Source organism: Gasterosteus aculeatus, chromosome 21 (genome assembly GCF_964276395.1).
Source record: "Gasterosteus aculeatus chromosome 21, fGasAcu3.hap1.1, whole genome shotgun sequence".
Taxonomy (NCBI): Eukaryota; Metazoa; Chordata; class Actinopteri; order Perciformes; family Gasterosteidae; genus Gasterosteus; species Gasterosteus aculeatus.
In genome coordinates this window covers 1,513,344-1,538,070 of record NC_135708.1, presented here as the reverse complement: position 1 = coordinate 1,538,070, position 24,727 = coordinate 1,513,344, and the positions used below count along the sequence as shown (strand labels likewise).

General features: G+C 46.1%; 1 protein-coding gene and 3 long non-coding RNA genes across 4 annotated transcripts in view; 2 read left to right on the top strand and 2 right to left on the bottom strand.

Moving 5' to 3' along the window:
• The window catches only part of LOC144390376 (uncharacterized), a 345,224-nt gene that overhangs the window by 100,934 nt on the left and 219,563 nt on the right, over nt 1-24,727 (top strand). The window lies entirely within an intron of this gene.
• The window catches only part of LOC144390454 (uncharacterized), a 78,016-nt gene that overhangs the window by 23,431 nt on the left and 29,858 nt on the right, over nt 1-24,727 (bottom strand). The window lies entirely within an intron of this gene.
• LOC144390394 (uncharacterized) lies at nt 2,638-4,940 on the bottom strand. Its single transcript, XR_013454433.1, has 2 exons — nt 3,009-4,940; nt 2,638-2,786 (listed from the first exon to the last, which is right to left on the bottom strand). It is a non-coding gene; the product is annotated as an uncharacterized LOC144390394 (long non-coding RNA).
• Nucleotides 16,395-19,012, top strand: LOC144390382 (uncharacterized). The gene is made up of 2 exons (XR_013454417.1): nt 16,395-18,599; nt 18,693-19,012. It is a non-coding gene; the product is annotated as an uncharacterized LOC144390382 (long non-coding RNA).

Below are 24,727 nucleotides of genomic sequence, written 5' to 3'. Positions count from 1 at the left end.
TGATGTGGCACATTAGTTATGTGAAACAATAGTTGATGAAGCACAAACAATTTGAACGGATAGATTAATAAAACAATAAGGCTCTCGCTGGAAACGGCTGCTCTTGTCCGCCTGTCGTTGGTCAACAAACGCGGCGCCCTCTTGTAGTATTAAAGTCAATATACCGCATTGTCCGCACTCCAAGGGGCAGTTAAAAGGCTTTAATTTACTCACAAAGCGACAGTGCCTTATAATCCGGAGCGCCTTATATATATGGATCAATTGGTTAATGGGTTGATCCATACTGGTTGTACACGGCGCTCAAGGCGCTCTGCCAAACACGCCAAAGCTCGTCTACGACGGCGAGATGCTGAGCGGCGCTCAAGCGCGTGAGATATGGAGCTTGTTTCAGGGCGCGTCGGAGAAACAAAGTTGTCGTTCTCGCCGAGCACTTCATGAGATTAAAGAGCGAGAGACGGTGCCCTTTTCTCTACAGCAGCTCAACCATCTTAACGGGGAAATGAATTATTCTAAAAGCAGCCGAAGATTTAAGGCGTGGATGGCGAGGGGGGCGGCGGGAGCGGACGCACCTCGCGGCATCGATCGGACCCTGAAAGCACCGTCTCCACCTCCCCACCCCCCATCCACCCGCCCAGACGCCAAGCGTTTGACTGCTATGGCGGCAAATCACCAGCCGGTCTGCGAGCTGGACACATCGGTCTTAATGTGCCGGTAATGATGGTAAATGATGCTTGTAGCTGGTTGTCATCTACGCTCCACTACGGTTACATAAAGGTGCCGTTTGTGTTTTCACAACGTTTTATCTCATAATTTAGACTTTTTATCCCCTTTCTTCAGTGCGGAAATGGGCTTCTATAGTTGTGTGAATGCATCACTCCAGCCAATCCAAAGACGGGGTTTGTAACCAATCGGGTGTAGAGACCATGTGACTGGCTCCGCCCCCTCACTTCTCCTCGCGAGCAACGAAGCTCACGATTCGCAAGCGAGCAAATATCTCGCGGATGTTTCATTTTGGTTGAATTCTTACGGTCAATTAATCATTATGTTTTGATCAGAGTTGTGATTAAAGGTTTGGGTGGGCCGCAAAAGATTTTCAGATTTCAAATTGGGCCGCGGCATTCTTGAGTTTGGGAACCGCTGTCATAGACGCTTCAAAGCAAAGGACTCCTGTTCATGGCCTTGGTTCATATCTTATTCGGTACGAAAGTTCCGGATCCACGTTTTTGCTTTATGTCAATTAATTGTGATTTGCAGCGGCCACTGAGGAGGATCTTGTGTGTGTGTGTGCTACCCTCAGCTTCACCTGGGTTCTTATCTCAACCTGCTTTGTAGCTTCTCGTAACTGGCACGGAGAATGTTCTTCACATGTGTATAAAAACTCAGCGTTTTCACTGCTCGGAGACGTCATTACGCCGAGCGCTGAGATACGTGCTGGTGTGTTGAACCTCCTGCTTGCAAGCAATAGTTAGAGCCAGATATCTGCGGAGAATTGCTCATGTAATCTTTTTCTCTTCTAAATAAATGTTAACTTTTTGACTTTAATTGATCAACGTGCTGCGATCCTTCTCATCAACCGACTCGGGGGGATCGGAGATCCCGACAAGCTCCAGGATGTGGGAGATGTGACGCAGGGCTCCAGACGGACTGTGTACCAGGTTGCACTGGTGCGTCTTTCTTTATTGTCACACACATATCGCGGCATGAAGTGTGCGTTTTGGAAATGTTGTGTTTTTCAGCGTTTCAGTTCCAAACGTTTTTGATCCTTTCACACATGCACTGTTCCCTGCCGGGCTCTGTCCACATGCACAGTGAAGGCAGTGCACGGCCTTCTCTTCCTTGCAAACACATGTATGGTCAAAAGAGCGAGAGGTGATTAAAGCCTTCGCCCCTGCTGCAAATATCCATATACTTGATCCGTCACCCAAACTGAGGTGAAAAGCGCGCTGGTTACTAAAGGAATATGTTCTTTCCTTTGCATTTTGCGTCGCTAGCTCAGGCTCGGTCGGCTCTACCTCCGTCTCTGAGTCGGATGCCATCTCTGACGAAGGGCCAGGGCGTGGGACTTTACCGGGAACTGGGGAGACTGGTGGCTCCATGTCTGGGCGATTGTGGCAGCATTGACCGGGGAGAGTGTTGGGAGGAACAGGCCTACTTTTCTTTAACAACATCCATGGCTCCATTTCTTTTCATTGTTCCTCGTCTGGTTCGCTGGTGTTCAGGTCACAATTTTAATTACACAGCACGGAGCAGCGTAGGCCTGCAGGAGTATCTGGACCACAGCCAATCAGAGGCAAAGACCCGCCGCATCTCTGCCTCTGATTGGTTTAGACCACCATACGATCCAACCAGGAGTGAGTTCCATCAAAGGAGAACAAAGGCTTCGTTCGTGGAGAGGCAGCGGATGTGAGGACGGGTGCACCAGAGCGACCTGGGAAACATTTTAGTCGTACAAATTCTGGTGAAATTGGTCCCACTGTGGAGCCCTGTGAGGTGTAGTTAACGGTTATACATGAGATATAACTATACTATGACTGGGTGTGAGTTAGGGCTGCAGCTAACGATTATTTTGATAATCGATTAATCGGTCGATTATTTCTGATTAATCGATGAATCTGATAAAAAGCAGCATTAAAAAGATTTAATTCACAACCCTTTATTCTAAAACAGAACTGCAATTTCACATTGCAAAAATACTTCAAAACATCCACAGGTTGCTCCTTGAAAGTAATAATTTATAAATAAAGAAAAGTACAAATCAGAAAGTTTAACAGGATTTGTTGTCAGAACTTGTTACATTACATTACAGGTCATTTAGCAGACGCTTTTTATCCAAAGCGACTTACATTACACTTTAAACCCATGTCTTTTCACATTTTTGCCTGGGGAGCAATTAGGGGTTAGGTGTCTTACTCAGGGACACTTTGACATGGAACATGGGGCAGCCTGGAATCGAACCACCAACCTTGTGCTTCCCAGCACACCCCCTCTAACCCCTGCGCCACGACGACCCTGTTCTCTACTCTGTGCTCACAAACGCCCCCATGTTCACTTAAAGCTTATCCATTAAATTATGTAATAATTATGTTATTATGTAAGTAAATCTATACACCACATCTAAGTACAGCTAATAAAATAACCAAGTGCTATGAGATGAATTTAAAATGGGACTTGTAAATAAATCCATTAGAGGCTTCTTGGTTTTCCGCGCTGGTTTAATGGATCACTGTGTTTCCCTTTACAGGCATAACATTAACTACCGTTTAACACACCGTAGTGCGCAAGCTCATTAGACTACTGTATATGACAGCATTAAAAAGTACAACAAACACACATATATTTGTCAAGAATAACCAAAATGGGACAAATTACGAAATACAAGACAACAGAATGAAAAACGAATGCTCCAAAAACGCCATGTGACTCACAACAACTTCCTCTACGTCGGCTCGGCTCTTTTTTTATTTTTAGGTTTCTGGGTGACTTTTGTTTTCATTAAATATTACAGTTCCTTATGCAGGAGCGCAGACTTGACTCAAACAACTCAGTCTGCAGACTTTGGTTTGCTGCAACGCGACTCCATCGTCCCCCTTCAGCACAGCAGACACACTACATCGAATAAGCATCAGGAAAGCCGCTGCTCCAGTGTTTAAAACCAGAGAGGAACGTTTGAGGGGCTGTGAGGGACATTAGTCACAATACCCTCTCACACACACACATGTGAAATGTGCTCATATACACAACTGCAATGCTCTTCAGTTCAGTGGAGAATAGAACATTGCAGTTATCATTGTATAGATCAAGAAGACTCCTGTGAGAACCTCAATCCGTCCCAGATCGATCATTTTGTCGATTCTGCTACAGGCTCTTTGAGAGTGGCGCTGGACGCTATTGCTCCTCTGGAAAGAAGAATAGCAACAAGAAGGAATTCTGCTCCGTGGTAAAACCCTCAAACACGGAACCTAAAGCAAACTGTGCAGAAACTTGAACGATTATGGCGTTCCACCAAATCAGAAGGATCTAGGCTAGTTTGGCAAGACAGCCTTAAAACGTATAAGAAGGCTCTCCGTAACGCAAGAGCATCTTATTACTCATCATTAATAGAGAAAAATAAAAACAACTCCAGGTTTCTCTTCAGCACTGTAGCCCGACTGACCGAGAGTCACAGCTCTGTCGAGCCGTGTATCCCTTTGGACCTCACTAGTAACGACTTCATGAACTTCTTCAATGATAAGATTCTGACTATCAAAGAGAAAATTGATGGTCTCCTGCCTTCAACCAGTGCCAACCTGTCCTCCGATGTAGGAACCTTGGATGCAGCAGTGGGCCCTGATGCCTGTTTGGATGCCTTCTCTTCCATCAACCTTGATCAACTGACTTCATCATCTACTTGTCTCTTGGATCCGATTCCGACCAAGCTGCTTAAGGAAGTTTTTCCATAGCACATCCTTATTAGATATTATGAATCTGTCTTTGTTGACAGGACATGTACCACAGTCCTTCAAGGTAGCTGTAATTAAACCTCTTCTTAAGAAACCTACTCTTGCTCCAGAGGTGTTGGCTAACTACAGACCTCTCTAATCTTCCCTTCCTCTCTAAGATCCTTGAGAAATCCGTCGCAAATCCATTATGTGACTTTCTACAAAACAATGCTTTGTTGAGGATTTCCAGTCAGGATTTCGAGTGCATCACAGTACAGAAACAGCACTGGTGAAAATTACGAATGATCTTCTACTTGCATCGGACCAAGGACTCATCTCTTTTCTTGTCTTGCTGGACCTCAGTGCCGCATTTGATACCATAGACCATTGTATCCTGTTGCAGAGACTAGAACATTTAATTGGTATCAAAGGAACTGCACTCGGCTGGTTTAAATCCTACCTATCGGACCGATCCCAGTTTGTGCTTGTAAACGGTGAAGCCTCAAAGACCACCAATGTTGGTCACGGAGTGGAGACATCAAAACTTGGATGACCGGCAACTTCCTGATGCTAAACTCAGAAAAAACGGAAGTTATCCTGATAGGCCCAGAGAGCCTTCGAAGTGATACAGTTTTTATGGATGGAATTGCTCTGGTACCCAGCAGCACCGTCAGGAATCTGGGAGTTCTCTTCGACCAGGATATGACCTTCAACTCGCATATAAAGAACACTTCAAGCACTACCTATTTTCATCTACGTAACATATCAAAAATCAGGAACTTCCTGTCTCAAAGTGATGCAGAAAAATTAGTTCATGCGTTTGTCACTTCCAGCCTGGACTACTGTAATTCTTTGTTATCAGGCTGCTCTTATAAATCTCTTAAGCCTCTCCAGTTGATTCAGAATGCTGCAGCACGTGTATTAACAAGAACTAAGAAAAGGGATCATATCACTCCTGTATTAACTTCTCTGCACTGGCTCCCTGTTAAATCAAGAATAGATTTTAAGGTACTTCTCCTCACCTACAAGGCACTTGCTGGTGAGGCACCGTCGTATCTAAAAGAGCTTGTAACACCTTGCTGCCCTACAAGGCAACTGCGCTCCATAGATGCTGGGTTACTTGTTGTTCCTAGGGTTTTAAAAAGTAGGCTGGGGGCCAGAGCCTTCAGTTATCAAGCTCCTCTTTTGTGGACCCAGGTTCCACTTTCAGTCCGGGGGGCAGATTCGGTCAGCTCTTTTAAAGTAAAACTTAAAACGTTCCTCTTTGATTGTGCCTATAGTTAGGGCTGGCTGAGGTTAGTCCGGACCAGCCCTTAGTTAAGCTGCTATAGGCTTAGACTGGCGGGGGACTTCTTAGGACACACCGTGCTCCTCTCTCACGCTCTCGTTCTACCATAATTCACGTTTTATTAATGCACATGACTAATTCAGCTTCTTATTTTACATATTAATCATATTACTGTACTCGTAAACCAACATTACCCTCTCCTTAAGTCTCTGTGCTCTCCCTCCCCACAGGCTTCTGTGGATGGTGGTTCTATCTGATGGTGGTTCTATCTGATGGTGGTGGTCCCTGCAGTGGTCCTGCTGTGCGCCTGGCTTACTACTCACAATTACTTGAATCATTTCTGTCATATAGTCTCATGTATCATACATTGTTCATTCTGTACACATGGCATCCATTGTAGTCTGTCCATCCCGGGAGTGGGATCCTCCTCTGACGTTCTCCCTAAGGTTTCTTCCCTTTTTCCCCCATGGAAGTGTTTTCCTGTGCCGATGGTGGGTTTCGGGACAGAGGATGTTGTATGTGTACAGACAGTAAAGCCCTCTGAGGCTAATTTGTAATTTGCGATTTTGGGGTATACAAAATAAAATGAATTGAATTGAATTAGGGGTCTGAAAGTCCAGCGTCCGGAGCCGCCCGCCGCCAACGGCGAGGAGTGGGCCGACTTTGGCGTACCGTCAGCGCCCCCCCCCCCACTTCGACGGCTGTATTGTTTGCCGGTCGGACCGCCAGCACCGCCGGGTCCATAGCAGGGTAGTCCAAACTGTTTTCCCGAGGGCCACATACAGAAAAATATCCAAAGGACTGGGCCCCTCACTAGATGTGATGTATACTGCCTCACTTCTAATGCACTGATATCGGAAAAATCAATCAAATGCAGGTAAATTATGTTTGATAGTTGAACATGTGTGAAGAAAAACAGCCTCCATCATAGCTCTCCATCAGTAGATCTCATTTTATTTTTTACTGAAAGGTTGGCAGCTCATTCTCTCAGTGAGCCTCAGATGGGTTCTTGTTAGGTTGTAGTTAGAAACCACGAACTGGACGCCGTGAGTGTGTAAATGTAAATGTGTGGACGGAAACAGAAAATAAAAGAAACGTGTGCTGAACAAACCTGCGGTGGTCCTTCCAGAACCCTAAAATCCACACGCGTCACAAATGCATTCGCATGACACGGAAAAGCACAATTTGCCTTTTTCACTTCCTGCGACAGGCAGTCTGCGCTTTTACCTCCGTGCGCCTTGTTTGTACCTCGCCGCGCTTTAACGCGCAAATTGAGGAACAAAGATGCGTGGGCACAAAAGCGCTGGTCCACGAGGCCCCGAGTGTGCAGCGTTCTGAGCCAGTCTCCACCACTCAAAGCTCAAAGTGCATGTCAACACCTGCTGCCATTCCAGATGCCACCTGCCCATCAGGAGCAGAAATAATCCCCAACGGGGAAACATTCAGAGTAATCTGGGGGTCCGTATCCCGCCAGAGGACACTGTCCAATATGGACAGCAGGAGCTGAAGATCGGACTGTTAGGGTCTCTATCTGCTTAGCAGTTTTTCCCCATCTGTGCTTTTGTTTTGTTGTTTTTTTGTTGTTTTGTTGTTTTTTTGCCACTGATCAGGATCAGGGCGCCTCGTATTTATTTTGTCAGATGTAGCGCACCAGTTTGCATGTTAATGTCCTGCAGTGTCAGACCCACGGAGTACACGTGACTCGTTTTAATCAGACTCTGGTTATGGTGTCGGGCCTCGGGTTTCCACACCGGAACTGCTTTATCCCCTGACAGACGTCGGTGGAGTTTCCCTCCCGACTCCAGTTGAGCCCGAAGAGCACTTTCTGTTCCCCTTTTGACTATTTGCCTTGTTTGTTTTTTCTTTTTCCCTTCCCAGGTTGTATGGGAAATACAATCATTGGCTACAAATCAAACTGCTGTGCTTGTGCATTTGGGTCGACCTACTACTCCCCCTAACATGGACGTAATGGATCGGAGGAGAACACACAGAGAATGAGGAAGGACACCAGGAGAACAGAACGCACTGTAGAGCAAACGCTCATATTTATTTTACCCAGTAAGTATTAGGAAGTCTGTCTGGAGACGAAAATATGTCATTCCAGCAGTAAAATACTTTCACTTCACTTTTCAATTCACTGCTGATGCATTTGGACCTGACAGTGTGTCTCATGTAGGCTGAGCTGCTCTTGACACTGTGGAAGTACAGAGTGGGAACATTAGACTGCAAACTGAGAAATCCACTTTTATCTGTCTCAAGTGTCACAAACAAGACTACACACGTGCCCTTTTCTCTACAGTAGCTCAACCATCTTAACGGGGAAATAAGTTATTCTAAAAGCAGCCGAAGATTTAAGGCGTGGATGGCGAGGGGGGCGGCGAGAGTGGACGCACCTCGCAGCATCGATTGGACCCCCGAAAGCACCGTCTCCACCTCCCCACCCCCCATCCACCCGCCCCGACGCCAAACGTTTGACGGCTATGGCGGCAAATCACCAGCCGGTCTGCGAACTGGACGCATCGGTCTTAATGTGCCGGTAATGATGGTAAATGATGCTTGTAGCTGGTTGTCATCGACGCTCCACTACGGTTACATAAAGGTGGCGTTTGTGTTTTCACAACGTTTTATCTCATAATTTAGACTTTCTATCCCCTTTCTTCAGTGCAGAAATGGGCTTCTATAGTTGTGTGAATGCATCACTCCAGCCAATCCAAAGACGGGGTTTGTAACCAATCAGGTGTAGAGACCATGTGACTGGCTCCGCCCCCTTACTGTCAGAAAGAACAACAGCGAGCGCGTAGAAAACTCCTTCGAGCGCGAGCAGAGATTCACCTCGCGAGTAACGAAGGTCTCGATTCGCAAGCGAGCAAATATCTCGCGGATGTTTCATTTTGGTTGAATTCTTAAGGTCAATTAATCATTATGTTTTGATCAGAGTTGTGATTAAAGGTTTGAGTGGGACGCAAAAGATTTTCAGATTTTCAGATTTCAAATTGGGCCGCGGCATTCTTGAGTTTGGGAACCGGAATATCCATATACTTGATCCGTCACCCAAACTGAGGTGAAAAGCGCGCTGGTTACTAAAGGAATATGTTCTTTCCTTTGCATTTTGCGTCGCTAGCTCAGGCTCGGTCGGCTCTACCTCCGTCTCTGAGTCGGATGCCGTCTCTGACGAAGGGCCAGGGCGTGGGACTTTACCGGGAACTGGGGAGACTGGTGGCTCCATGTCTGGGCGATTGTGGCAGCATTGACCGGGGAGAGTGTTGGGAGGAACAGGCCTACTTTTCTTTAATAACATCCATGGCTCCATTTCTTTTCACTGGTGTTCAGGTCACAATTTTAATCACACAGCACGGAGCAGCGTAGGCCTACAGGAGTATCTGGACCACAGCCAATCAGAGGCAAAGACCCGCCGCATCTCTGCCTCTGATTGGTTTAGACCACCATACGATCCAAGCAGGAGTGAGTTCCATCGAAGGAGAACAAAGGCTTCGTTCGTGGAGAGGCAGCGGATGTGAGGACGGGTGCACCAGAGCGACCTGGGAAACATTTAAGTCGTACAAATTCTGGTGAAATTGGTCCCACCGTGGAGCCCTGTGAGGTGTAGTTAACGGTTATACATGAGATATAACTATACTATGACTGGGTGTGAGTTAGGGCTGCAGCTAACGAATATTTTGATAATCGATTAATCGGTCGATTATTTCTGATTAATCGATGAATCTGATAAAAAGCAGCTTTAAAAAGATTTAATTCACAACCCTTTATTCTAAAACAGAACTGCAATTTCACATTGCAAAAATACTTCAAAACATCCACAGGTTGCTCCTTGAAAGTAATAATTTATAAAAAAAGAAAAGTACAAATCAGAAAGTTTAACAGGATTTGTTGTCAGAACTTGTTCTCTACTCTGTGCTCACAAACGCCCCCATGTTCACTTAAAGCTTATCCATTAAATTATGTAAGAATGATGTTATTATGTAAGTAAATCTATACACCACATCTAAGTACAGCTAATGAAATAACCAAGTGCTATGAGATGAATTTAAAATGGCACTTGTAAATAAATCCATTAGAGGCTTCTTGGTTTTCCGCGCTGGTTTAATGGATCTTCTTAGTTCTTACTTGTTAGGACACACCGAGCTCCTCTCTCACGCTCTCGTTCTACCATAATTCCCGTTTTATTAATGCACATGACTAATTCAGCATCTTTCCGGGAGTTTTTTTTGTGCTTTCTCCCCTATCAGGTCTCCGTAGATCGTAGTTCCTTCGGGACCCTGGTCCTGACACCTACCGTGGCCATGCTGACGCCTGCTGCTGCCATCATCATCATCATTATTATTATTTTAGATATTAATCATATTACTGTACTCGTAAACCAACATTACCCTCTCCTAAAATCTCTGTGCTCTCCCTCCCCACAGGCTTCTGTAGATGGTGGTTCTATCTGATGGTGGTTCTATCTGATGGTGGTTCTATGTGATGGTGGTTCTATGTGATGGTGCTGGTCCCTGCAGTGGTCCTGCTGTGCGTCTGGTTTACTACTCACAGTTACTTGAATCATTTCTGTCATATAGTCTCATGTATTATACATTGTTCATTCTGTACACATGGCATCATTGTAGTCTGTCCATCCCGGGAGACGGATCCTCCTCTGACGTTCTCCCTAAGGTTTCTTCCCTTTTTTCCCTCTTGGAAGGGTTTTTTCATTTGTTGGTGAGTGTTTCCTGTGCCGATGGAGGGTTTCGGGACAGAGGATGTTGTATGTGTACAGACAGTAAAGCCCTCTGAGGCAAATTTGTAATTTGCGATTTTGGGCTCTACAAAATAAAATTAATTGAATTGAATCAGGGGTCTCAAACTCCAGCGTCCGGTGCCGCCCGCCGCCAACGGCGAGGAGTGGGCCGACTTTGGCGTACCGTCAGCGCCCCCCCCCCCCCTCAACGGCTGTACTGTTTGCCGGTCGGACCGTCAGCGCCGTCGGGTCCATAGCAGGGTAGTCCAAACTGTTTTCCCGAGGGCCACATACAGAAAAATATCCAAAGGACTGGGCCCCTCACTAGATGTGATGTATACTGCCTCACTTCTAATGCACTGATATCGGAAAAATCAATCAAATGCAGGTAAATTATGTTTGATAGTTGAACATGTGTGAAGAAAAACAGCCTCCATCATAGCTCTCCATCAGTAGATCTCATTTTATTTTTTACTGAAAGGTTGGCAGCTCATTCTCTCAGTGAGCCTCAGATTGGTTCTTGTTAGGTTGTAGTTAGAAACCACGAACTGGACGCCGTGAGTGTGTAAATGTAAATGTGTGGACGGAAACAGAAAATAAAAGAAACGTGTGCTGAACAAACCTGCGGTGGTCCTTCCAGAAAATCCACACGCGTCACAAATGCATTCGCATGACACGGAAAAGCACAATTTGCCTTTTTCACTTCCTGCGACAGGCAGTCTGCGCTTTTACCTCCGTGCGCCTTGTTTGTACCTCGCCGCGCTTTAACGCGCAAATTGAGGAACAAACATGCGTGGGCACAAAAGCGCTGGTCCACGAGGCCCCGAGTGTGCAGCGTTCTGAGCCATGCACCACAACGTGGAAGTCAACACCTTCCCTGTATGTTTGGGTTTCGCCTTCCCAGTCTCCACCACTCAAAGCTCAAAGTGCATGTCAACACCTGCTGCCATTCCAGATGCCACCTGCCCATCAGGAGCAGAAATAATCCCCAACGGGGAAACATTCAGAGTAATCTGGGGGTCCGTATCCTGCCAGAGGACACTGTCCAATATGGACAGCAGGAGCTGAAGATCGGACTGTTAGGGTCTCTATCTGCTTAGCAGTTTTTCCCCGTCTGTGCTTTTGTTTTGTTGTTTTTTTGTTGTTTTGTTGTTTTTTTGCCACTGATCAGGATCAGGGCGCCTCGTATTTATTTTGTCAGATGTAGCGCACCAGTTTGCATGTTTATGTCCTGCAGTGTCAGACCCACGGAGTACACGTGACTCGTTTTAATCAGACTCTGGTTATGGTGTCGGGCCTCGGGTTTCCACACCGGAACTGCTTTATCCCCTGACAGACGTCGGTGGAGTTTCCCTCCCGACTCCAGTTGAGCCCGAAGAGCACTTTCTGTTCCCCTTTTGACTGTTTGCCTTGTTTGTTTTTTTCTTTTTCCCTTCCCAGGTCGTATGGGAAATACAATCATTGGCTACAAATCAAACTGCTGTGCTTGTGCATTTGGGTCGACCTACTACTCCCCCTAACGTGGACGTAACGGATCGGAGGAGAACACACAGAGAATGAGGAAGGACACCAGGAGAACAGAACGCACTGTAGAGCAAACGCTCATATTTATTTTACCCACTAAGTATTAGGAAGTCTGTCTGGAGACGAAAATATGTCATTCCAGCAGTAAAATACTTTCACTTCACTTTTCAGTTCACTGCTGATGCATTTGGACCTGACAGTGTGTCTCATGTAGGCTGAGCTGCTCTTGACACTGTGGAAGTACAGAGTGGGAACATTAGACTGCAAACTGAGAAATCCACTTTTATCTGTCTAAAGTGTCACAAACAAGACTACACAACTCGGTCTCAACACACACGCGCATTGTCTAAACCCTATTTGGATAGGAGAAGATGCACGCCTCAGTGAGCAATTCTTGCTAATCTATTCCTTGAATGCTCCTCATCTGGTGGTGTTGTTATCAAATTGTGGATTTCAAGGAATAATACATCCTTCTGCAGAAGGCTTCAGCACTCACCCACCTGGAGGTGTCACCTCATCGAGGCAGGGTGTCACGGTTTGGGTTCTGTTTTATTTTGTAGTTTTTGGCCTCTGGGTAACTTCCAGTGTTAATTTCGTCGACGAAAACTATGACAAGAATTTTTCGTTAACGAAGCTTTTTTCCACGACTAAGACGAGACTAAGACGTGACGAAAACAATCTTAAAAAATAAAAACTATGACTAAATCTATTCTAACTTTCGTTAACGAGACGAGACGAACATGTTGGTGGTTGACAAAGTCACGATACTTTTTCCCCCTAAATTCGCACGCAGCCGACAGACAACAGACAGACAAAGTACGGCGGTTATTAACGCGTCATGATGACGTCATCCTCCAACCCAGAACGCGCGCAGCGGTGCAGCGGTGCTTCTTGTGCACCGACTGCGGACCGCGACGACTATTTTACGCTTCGGCGAGTTTGAATGTGGCTTCGTTAGTTTAGCTCGGCTGTCTCGGGTTAGCTGCCTGTTAGCTGCCTGTTAGCTTTCTGTTAGCTGACTGTTAGCTGCCTGTTAGCTGCCTGTTAGCTGACTGTTAGCTGCCTGTTAGCTGACTGTTAGCTGCCTGTTAGCAGGCTGAAGCCGCGCTGCTTCACAGAAACATGAAGACGCGTTTAAAGACTGTCGGACCTTTCTGCTCTGTTCTCTGGCGACGGCAGGCAGCGTTTCCTCGCTGGATGAGACGCTCCGTCACAAACGCGTCTAACGTAATAAACTCATTGCAGGTTCTGAAGCCTCGCGCATTTCTACTGTAGTTCACGCGCCACATCGTGAGAAGACGGTTAAACCGTCTCGGCCACCGTACGCTGGTTACTAAGCAACATAGAGGCGCCACACACGTCAAAAGCATTGCAAGTAAACAGACAAAGACAACAAAGTGTTGCGTTTAGATCCCTGGTCCTCATGAAGTTGTTACACCTTTGCCAATTTGTTAAATTGCCTTGCAAATAAATGCTTTGCTATTTGTTAAAATCCAAATCTTTTCACTTCCACCATTTGTTCTTGGCCCGGCTCCTCCGTCACATTTTACAACCCATTGTGGCCGCGAGTCAAAACGTTTGCCAACCTGCTATAGACCTGTCCTATGAGGGACATCTATAGACCTGTCCTAGGAGGGACATCTGTAGACCTGTCCTAGGAGGGACATCTATAGACCTGTTCTAGGAGGGACATCTGCAGACCTGTCCTAGGAGGGACATCCATAGACCTGTCCTATGAGGGACACCTATAGACCTGTCCTATGAGGGACATCTATAGACCTTTCCTAGGAGGGACATCTAATGGACAACCAAGTACTGCAAGCTGGACTATTATGCAGCTGTAGACACAACACAGGGGTTCCTGGGCCTGAGAAGGGAAGAAAAGGGGTTTAATAAAGCTTTTAAATGGGACTAAAACTACTTACATTTTAGTCTAGTTTTCGTCAATGAAAACTAGACTAAAAATAAGAAGGATTAAAATGACTAAATGTGACTAAAACTAATATGCATTTTTCGTCTAAAGACTAAGACTAAATCAAAAATAGCTGCCAAAATGAACACCGGTAACTTCACTTCCTGCCTTGTCCTGTGATTGGCTGCCGTGTCACGATTGTTTCCACCTGTGTCCAATCACCTGCACCTCCCAGTGTATTTAAGCCGTGTGCGTCTCTTGTCACGTCATTGATGAATGTTCTGGAAGTTCAAGTATGAGGCCACATTTACACATATTTACAGTATTTACAGAAACAAATATTTCTGCCCCTCTGTTTTCAAAAAAAGTTTCTGTTCATATGAACCCTCATAAATACGTCCCCGGGCGCCATCATAACTACGCCAAACCTGTAGTCGGCAGTGTAACGAGAAGGATAAAGACAAACCAATCAGAATTCTCAAAACCAACAACAAGTCGCACACTGTGACGTTTGACAACCTAAAACTCCGTTGGACCGAGTTCACACGCAAACACAAAAACTGAGTTTTCAGAAATCTCCACTTTGGCCGGAGTTTTTAGAAACGTTGTCCGTGATAAAACCTCCGTTTTTGTGTAAATGAAACAAACGTTTCCCCATCGTGTCAACGGGGTCTGAGGGTTCCTGGTTCCTGTCTGCATTTTTCTCCTTCTCCTTCTCATTTGTCTTGACTATCAGTCTTTTAGTTTCCCAAAGCTCTGCGTCTGGGTCCTGCCTTCCCCGCCACGTGACACGGGGCTGGGAGGCTTGAAGCTGCCGTTTGGACACCAGCCCGGTCGGCTCGGATGTCACCTTGTGGCCGACCAACCTATCCAGCTGTCCCAGTTTGACCCTCCGTCGGGGGGGGGGCTACTGTACCCGGTTGCGCTCTTAGGGCTTAGATACCGTAGGACTGATCTCAGGACGACACCAGAACTTCTAGCCTGTGGAGGTCACCTGAGGTCACAGGTGACTTTGCTGTTATAAAATACTCGACCTGCGCAGCCACGAGACAAAAGATCTGTGGTCATCCAGGATTCAGTGAACCGTAGTTACTCACGTAACTTTGTTTCGTATTGATATCATCTTCATTCCAGTTGTTGTGATGATTTTATCAGAAGATTTCTGTTATTAACAACTGACAGATGTTGAGATTATTTACAACTCGAGTTCCAACCACTATTTAGCTGCTTGTAAGTGATGGGTGGAGATGTTCTTGCCATCCATTGGTCCTTGTAACTCACTGCACACCTGCACATATATTTCAAACACAGAACTGAATCTCAACATTGAAAAAAGCTTCACTGCCACCCAGTGGGGGGAGTGCAAATCTACACTCACAGGTACACCGGGAGTCCCTGGATCTCCATCTGTGCCTCGCTCCCCCTGCAGAGACATACATCATGATTAGACGTTTGTTTGCACACGTGCTGGTTTGGCTTTGCGTGAAAAGGTCATGATTACTACTATCAGCCAATAGGAGCGGCCCGGGGAGGGACAGGGGGGGAATTGGCTACTGGTGACCTTTAACCAGCCGGACTTTCCATCTCTTTTCCTGCAGCACTGTCACACAGCGCTCCTTCCTCTGCTCCTGACGCCTCTTTTCAATTACAGCGCGTAAGAAGGAAGCGACTGAGTAACGGAGCTCATCGCTTCCTCTGTGTTGATGCTCAGACGTTTGATGTCTTAATGATGTGAGATGGACTTTATGTAGTATATCTACTGTCAGTCTCTTAATATAAGCTATGATATGACAATAGAAGATCATACGAAGCCATTGAGACCCTTAAGTCCACACAGCTGTAACGGGATTACTGTAATTATGTTTAAACAGGCCGAGTGTCATAATGTGTCTGTTTACAGAGGAGGTATTATTTGATTGTATTGTGTGTGTGTGTGTGTGTGTGTGTGTGTACTGTACCTGATTTAGTTGTGGTTTAATTAAGGACATGATTCTACCCTGTCAGCCGCATGGGGAGTGACCAGAGACGCACAGGACGCCCGGCGAAGCCACCGATCAGGATCAGGGCGCCTCCTATTTATCAGCTTTCACGCACGGCTTTTGAAGTGAGAAGGACGACCTTCAGCACCATTGAAATGAATCATGTCATCTAAGCAACGTATGAACAAGTATATATCATAGCAGCCATGACTATCTACAGTCCAACATGCAAACGAAGGCTATAAATCATTCATAGTGTCGTCTGTTACCATTCGTTCTAAACCATCTAGGTGTTATTTGAAATGGTGCATGTACCATAATAGAGGACTTTCGCCTTGTGACCTTTGAACCCAGACAGTCCCGCGGCACCCGGCAGCCCTGGAAACCCCGACTCCCCTGCCGAGCCCTGTAGAAGTGAGAGTGTAAATCAATGGCTGCCATCGAAGAAACCACAGTGGTGCTGTTCTGCTGTGTTCCTCAAACTGGCCCATTTCACCCCACGTGTCCCACCATCATGTCCAAAGAGGAAGCACATACAGGGGAAAATAACGCTAGAGTTCTTTCCAGGTGTGTCTCTCCTATTGTGTGTAGAAACTTGCCAGCTGCTTCAGGGTCAGGGGTCGCCCTAAAGGTCACCGAGCCAGAAGCGACTTCCAACAGGAACAATCTGTACCCGTCACCAACCGATACAGGAACGCTTCACACTGTTCGTTAGTAAACGTATGTTCTGCAAATGAGTCCAGATAACTTTTTCCATCGAAGCTAGAAGCTAAAAACCCAAAACCCCAAAACCAATCGGTAGCACAGACGACGCTGAATGCAGCTGTACGGCGTTGGGGGGGTTCTAAGCCCAATGTCACTTCATCTCACGGCATGAAAAGTGGGATTTTCGGCAGTATGCGGCACTGTAAATTGTCGTGGAATTTCAGGTTTGCGTCAATTTGCGTCAATTTGCGGGCAACGCCGAAAACTGCCGTAAACTGTCAGAAATTGATGTGGGCCTCCCTTGGCAGTTGTCCCCCCATGACCCCCTCCTCCTATTTCTAGGGGAGGCTTTGACATGTAAATGAAAATGCTGTGAGCTATACAAATGCAAATCAGGGTCGCAGAGGGAGTTTTAGCCCAGGTGACATTTTTTTAAAAGGTAAGAAAATCTCTGGTACAAATAGATCAGGCTCAGTAGCCTAATTATAGACTCTTACATTTTAGCTTGAATTGATTTATTTAATTCAAATATGCTAGATTACTGTGTACGCCATTAGCAATGGCAAATGTTATGTAAAAAAGATACACAAAATAACTTCTTTAAAAAATGAGTTTTAATCAAGGTAAAATGAGCATTCCATGCAAACAACATTTGAATCAGCATGAGGGGTCTGCAGAGATCAGTCTCCTAGAGCTCAGCTACAGTGCATAGTGGCAGGACTACAGTGACCTTTTCTTTGGTCTTAAATGCACAGAGGATGTATTAACCACACATCTTCTAGCAATGCGCTCAACTGGCATAAAATGATGCTGGGTATGACGTGTCTGTTCCCTGCAAGCCCCAAACTTCTATTGGCTTTCCATAAAAATGTCTGTCCGGGTGGAGATGAAGCCAGGAAACTTGTGCAAGAACATGTTTAAATGCCGTACCCTTTGACACATTAACAACTATAAACTGCTTTATAATGGCTGGTCGTAGTTCTGCTAGAGGGTCAAGGACGGGTTCCTCAAAACTGTTAGTGTTTCCACACCACTTAGCATGAACATATGCTGACCTTTATGCTCTGCATCTATCGATTGAGTAAGTTACATTCATATATGTTACCTGTTTACATGTCATGGCAAAACATTCAACCTCAGTGACACACGGGTACATCTGATGATACATTGTCAACATTGCATGTCTGTCAGACTCAAGAGTGTCTGGTGGAATGGAGAAAGAGGCACCACTGTACAGTTTTCTAGGGAAAGTCGTTCTGCTGACACCAAAACACTGCTTTACATAAAGCATCAGCTGTTTCAAAGTCCCAACCAATTGTCTTCCTAAAATACTGGTCCTTCCGTATAACAACCTCGTATGTGATTGGAGGACCCTTAGACTCCTCGTCCAATCACGTGTGAGGTCATAGGCATGACTCAGACAGCAGTACTTGCAAGACGAGCATACAAACAGACACGTGTGTGTTACTATTGTCAGAAGAACTGTATCTCCAGTTCCTTTGTTTGGTTTTGCTGCTTCGTGAATAATGGCTGGACGACGTCTCGCGTTCAACTCGCCTTCAACTCCTCTCCGCGGTCACCAACTTTCGGCCAGTCCGCAGACAGACGAGAAGAAGCTGCTGAAAGCTCTCAGTGGATCGTCTCGTCAACTCCAACAACAAACTGCTGATATCAACGAGCGGTTCGCTCCACTGGAGCGTTCGGGACTCTGCGGGTTTCTGTCCATGGAGGAGAGGAACCGACTCAAAGAAGAGGAGACGGGCGCACAATCCCACGATAGCGGTAAGAATACGTTCGATGACATTTTGTTTTCTCGCCTCATAATGAGGCGGTGACACTGTTTCTCCTTCCTTGTTAAATGTTACTGTGACTTGCGTTTGATTTTTTTTGTATTCATATCACACTCATTTAATTGTTTTCCAGCCGCCTGTGAGACGTATCTTGAGACTGTACGCAGGAGCTTCAAGTTCAGGCGGAACACTCATTGCGAGCGGAAGCTGCGAAGGATTCAGCGCGGAGTCGAGCGAGAAGAAAGAGGGTCAGAGTTTATTTGCTGACTTGTTTCAGGTGCATTGATCGATGTGTTGTGTCCGTACGCATCGCACAGTACTGATTCATTGTTGTTTTACAGCTGCTGGAATCGAGACAAAGTGTGCTGGCTGATGACGAGGTGGAACTCTGGAAATCCGCCACCGTGGAGCTCGGACGGAGGGGACGGCGTTGTTGGCGGGGTCTCGGGGGGATTGTACGGTCGCCACACACACACGAGGCGCCTGCACAACAGACCTGCCTCGGAAAACACGGCGCCAGTGACGGTCAACAACCCCGAGGAGGCAAACGGACAGTTTACTGAGCTGTAGTTTTTAAACCGCCGTTACCCAAGTGTGGGCAGATCCTCACTTTGTATGTAGGTGTTTGTGTGTTGTTAATAAAGCTCTTTCATTGCATAAACATGTGGCAAATGTTCATTTTCTCTATAAATTCATTGATGTCCTGGTTGGTATCCTAATAATAGTGTAGTAGCCTACATAGGATAACCATGAAATGAATATACAGCATAATATGAATATATAAATAAAATGAGGCGGGTGACCAATAGCGACAGATCTGCCAACCAATCACGAGTGATTGAAAGTTGTGGTTTCATCCAATCATGAACAAGGAAACTCAAGCCTGGTCTGCCCACGTGTGGTTTTGCTGCCAATCACGAGTGATTTTATTTGTTAGTAAGTTGTGGTTTCCTCCAATAAGGAGTAAGGATATTCAAGCCCGCTCGGCCACCCGCGGTTTCGCTGCATTCATATGCTAATTCGGGCCATTCGCACCTCCGCCAGCTCTCCTCCTACGTCATGGTTCGTTTCCGACAATTTGTGGCACAGACAAACGCGACGTGCGCGGGTTGCAAATTGTCGGAAATTGTCGGAAATTGTCGGAAATTAGGGAGATTTCCGGGCGTTTACGGGGACGAAAATCTCACTTTTCATGCAGTGTGTATCACAACTAGCTATAATGAAAACATCGCCACCTATTGTATCGTATATATGACATGCTTTCGGCCAATAATTCGATTTATTCACTTCCATGTATATTGGGATAATAGCACCTCCCCCAGAAAGATAGCATAGTCCGACTAAGCAAAGATTCCAATTATACCATCATGTAAACACACTGAGTGTCTTTTGAATCTGCAGTAGAACTCGTTCAGCTCGTCTGCCAGGCGGAGGTCATTCATGGAGTGGGGGGTTTTTGGCTTGTAGTTGGTGAGGTGTTTGTCTCCAGACCGAAGCAGAGTCACTTGCTGAGAACTGTTGTTGGAGTTTCTCAGAGTACAGTCGTTTAGCGTCTCTCACCGCCTTGCTAAACTTGTATTTTGACTCCGTGTACAAGTCTTTGTCCCCACTCCTAAATGCCTGATCCTTCTGCAGGCGTAGTGTTCTGAGCTCCGCTGTGAACCAGGTTTGTCGTTGTTGTAACTCACCCTGGTGCATGATGGTACACAGCTGTCCTCACAGAAGCCGATGTAGGAAGTTACAGCCTCTGTGAACTCATCCAGACTGTCAGTAGCTGAAAACATCCCAGTCTGTGCAGTCAAAGCACGCCCGAAGATCCTCCAGCGCCTCACTGGTCCACTTCTTGAATTCCCTCACCACAGGTTTGCAGAGCTTTAGTTTCTGCCTGTATGCAGGAATCAGATGGACCATGACGTGGTCAGAGTGTCCCAGTGCAGCACGAGGGACGGCGTGATAAGCCCTGCTTACTGTGGTGTAACAGTGATCCAGCGTCTTCTCCTCTCTGGTGGGCATTTAATAAACTGTCTGTATTTAGGAAGTTCATGGGTGAGATTTCCTTTGTTAAAGTCCCCGAGGACAATAACTAAAGAGTCCGGGTTGGTCCGCTCCACATGCCGTATCTGGTCGGCGAGTGTCCGCTGTGCCTCGTGCACGTTGCCCGCCGGCGGCATGTAAACACCGACCAGGATGAATGAAGCGAACTCACGGGGGGAATAAAAGGGTTTGCAGTGGATGAAAAAAGTTTCCAGATGAGGAGAACAGTGTTGTAGGATCACCGTTACGTCGTTGCATTCTGGATCACACTCACTGTTTGAGTTCCTTTGCTCTCAGTGAGGAGGAACAAGCAGTTTATCACATGCAGAGCGGAGAGTGCGGGTCGGGATGTCGGGTTGGACCAGGTCCTGGATGTAAGCTGGACCCCATCCATTCACAGCACGGTACGTGAGCACCATGTTTAGAGGACTTAGGAAGGTTAAAGAGCAGTGGAGCTGCTGCATTCTGGATGAGCTGCAGAGGTGGAATGGTGGTAGCAGGAGACCTGCAGGAGAGAGTTACAGGAGTCAGACTGACGACGCTTCATGAATGAGACCAATGAATAAAATGCATTTAGTGTCCACCAGGATACAGCCCTGATTCTGACACTATGTGATCAATAAAGACATGAGAATAGTGTGACACCGCTGTCATGTTGACACTAATCAATAGAATAACACCAATGCACAGCTATGATCGTGTTCAATGTAATGTAACCAATCAAAATGCATTCATGTAATACTTTGCACCACTTATATTGACCCAGAGAGTTACAGTGAACGCGCCATCCAATGTAATACCTCATTGCACCACTATATTCTGTAAATAACTACTCAACTTGAACGCACCAGGAGGCGTCACGTGTCCAGGGGTGTGGACACTGCTTCTCACACCTTTACTGAACTCTATCAATATCTGTAAGCACCCATTGTTCTTGATTGGTTGGTGGAAGCAAGAGACGGTCACTATGTGATAGTCAATGAGCTCCTCTGTGGCCTGTTGATGCACAAACCAGCGGATCCTCAGCTGAGATCTTCTTTTTAGACAACACCTTTTCTTTTATTAAAGGCTTTTCATTTGAACTTTTCAGTCCAACAGTCTTCTGTCTGTCTGGAGTTTCTTCATTTTTTGAACACAAGTGGGTGCGGTGCGTCACTGGGGGTCACTGGGGGTCACTGGGAGTCACTGGGGGTCACTGGGTGCTCCAGAAGGTTCCCAGCTCGTGTGAAAAAGTGAAAAACGTCTACAACACTGTCTAGTTCCTTTGTCAGCGTTTATGTTCTAAGTATCTTTGCATCAGCAGATGAGAAGATTCAAATCCAACTGCCTGCTGTGGTCGACCCATTGCCCTGAACATCATGATGCACAAGACTGTCGGACTTTGGCCAAGACAACAAATGTTATGGTAAAATGATGAATGATGAAATGTCAGGTCCTGATGAAAGACACGAGTGCACAGCCACAACAAAGGCTCAGCAGCATCCCTCTGTGGTGGAAAGGGTAGTAGAGTCCATCTGCTGTATTCTGACTCTGCAGGGACCCTGAACCCCCCACATTGAACATTGAGCCTTTATACACACGCTACAACTTCCTTTGCATTCTCATTTTCAGGAGATGCTAAATTTGATCTGCTGGCAGAATAATGCACAAGTTATTGATGAAAATAGCCACAGTTAAGCTGCAAATAAATAATACCATGTCTTTGGTTACCTTTGAATTATGTTAACTAAAACGTGTTATTATACATATTGCAAACATCTCACAAAAAGCCAAGATATTAAAATGTAGAAATGAAGACATTTATAAACAAAATATAAAAATGCATCATTTGTGTGTAACTCATAACTGAGGTGTTGAAATGTAGCACATACTTGGTGCTTTCCTTCTGTGGAGCATCACATACGTGCCGTGATCAACAAATAAGGTTTTCACACATCAGCTCAAAGACAGAGGGATCAAGGGGGGAGGAAGAGGAGAGGAGGAAGCGTGACAGGAAACTACAGTAAAGACACAGCGAGCTGAAACTGACGTCCAGATGAGGTGATGTCACTGAATCAATGCAGCAGGTTTTTGCATCTTAGAGTTGAGAAGTTCCCACACCAGAGACAACGTTTATTACTGCGTGGGGACCAAAGTGGAGCATTTAGCAGCTAGAGAGACAGAACAAAAAGCAGAGTGAATATTGGACAAAGCATCCGGTTGACTGGAACAGGACACTAGTGGACACTTAGTGTTGGTGTTGCTCTTTGGCTCAGGTGTGTACTGACTGGCAACCGTTTGGCTTTCATACCTATCAATGTTTTCTTTACAGCTCGTCACACTGTGGCCCAAAAACCCAGTGATGCACTTTTCTCCATCCTACATTTGTGTTGTGGCCAAAGTATAAGAATAAATAAGATATAAATAAGAATAAGAAGAAGAAGAAGAAGTGACGCTGCATTCATCCCACATACAACATCACAGGACGAACACGGCAAGACTCACAACACACAACTCCTCACAATGACATGATCAGAAAATATGACACAATCACACCAGCTCAAAGTAATAAGCAACATATGTGCAACAGTCCATCTTACTCCAGTGTCCCTGAATCATAGGAAAATGATACAATGCATGAACGTAACCGTTTATCGCTCTAAACAAGAAATAAAATACATGAAACCTGAGAGACAAAATGTCTTAAAGTCTCTGTAGCTGCAAAGAAGTTCTTCCTCCTTTCATGTGAGTAGCGCTGCACTGCTCTCTGATGGAGGCGGATACTGAAACTCCTCTTGTGCCTTGTAGATATTTACAGTTTAGTTCCCACAGATCTTCACTCGTCTAATGCATCGGACCGGAGAGGAACACCAGCATGATCTTCGCTAAAATACCTTCTATATTTAGTTAAAGTATAAATGAACGTGTTGTCCGTCTCCAGGTCCCAGCAGCATCGGGTCCGACCTCTGTCTCCACGGGTTCAGCCTCGTGTACCAGAGCACGCCGACGGCCTTCAGCCCAGAGACACCAGGTACACACATGAACTACAAGCAGACGACACGAGCAGGAACATCCATGTTTCATTTTCACAATCCCTTGATGATCTTTAGTTCATGTGCCGTGGCAGTGACGGGGACCCTCACCGGCTGTATGAGCTGGATGTGTTTTGATGGCGTTGGTCTGGTTTTAAAATGCAGTAAGGGCGATCAGGAGGAGAGAGCCGCAGAGCGAGCGAGACGCCGGGAGCTCTCAGTCTGCAAAGGGGACGAAGCTGTTTGGGGAGAAAGTCACCGCCGCCATCCGCACTGCGATCCAACAGAGCTTCTCTGACTGTTTCAGTCAAATGAGTCACAGCCATTTGGATCCACCAGGAACGACTGCTTTCCCTTAATGAATTTCATCTCCTAGGTCTTTGTTCAATTAGCGTGAAAAAACAATAAACAGGACGAATCGTCAAAATGTGTCTTAGTGGACAAAGAGGAGGTGGCCTTGTTAAATATCAGCGTGGACGTGCACAGTCCTCTTTGTTCAGTGTGTAATGATCCGAGTGTTGCCTCTTGTGCCCTCAGGTCCTGTTTGCTGCCTTACTGGTTCACTCTGTTCCACCTGGCTCACACCTCCGTCTGCCTCCCTCTGCTGCCCAGTGGAAGTACTGCAGGCTGTTTGTCCACTTTACCTTCTGCTTTCTGACACTAGAGGTCCATGTTTGTCATGTTTTAAGTTGGTCATTAAAACATCAGTAGATCCACTTTTTAAGAAGAGCTTATGGAAATGCTTGTTTTATTCAAACGCGCACAGACCTCTCTGGGTGGAGTTCCCAGGAGAACAGAGCACCTTCGCTGTGGACCACCAGTATATGATTGGTGATAAATACCTTTTTTTACTGGGTGAAGTTCTCACTTTTATGATCTTAACTGTCTTTGATTGTATGTAGGTGGAGCACTGCTGGCCAGTCCTGTAACCAAGCCGCGTGTTCAAGCTGTGCGAGTCCTTCTTCCTGGATCTGGTGAGGTAAATCAAGCAGCAGGTAACAAACGTCTTCTAGTGACTCACAAGTCACCTCATGGCGCCTGTTACATGAAGGGCTGCTTGTGTTTTAGGTTTGGTTCGACGTCCTCACTGCAAAGGTGCATAAAGGAGGCCGGACTCTGGGTCTGCCCGTCACCCTGGACACAGTTAGTGTTAAAGTCTCAATTCACACAGCGAGGGTTACTTCCTATGTCGTATTCTATATGAAACTTGTGTTTTCCTCTCAGGTTTCTGTGTTCCAGCGTGGCGGCTCGGTGGTCTGCAGGTCAACAGGAAGTGGTTCCTGCACAGCCGAACAGCAGCAGCTCCCCCTCTCTATCACGGTGGCCCTGAA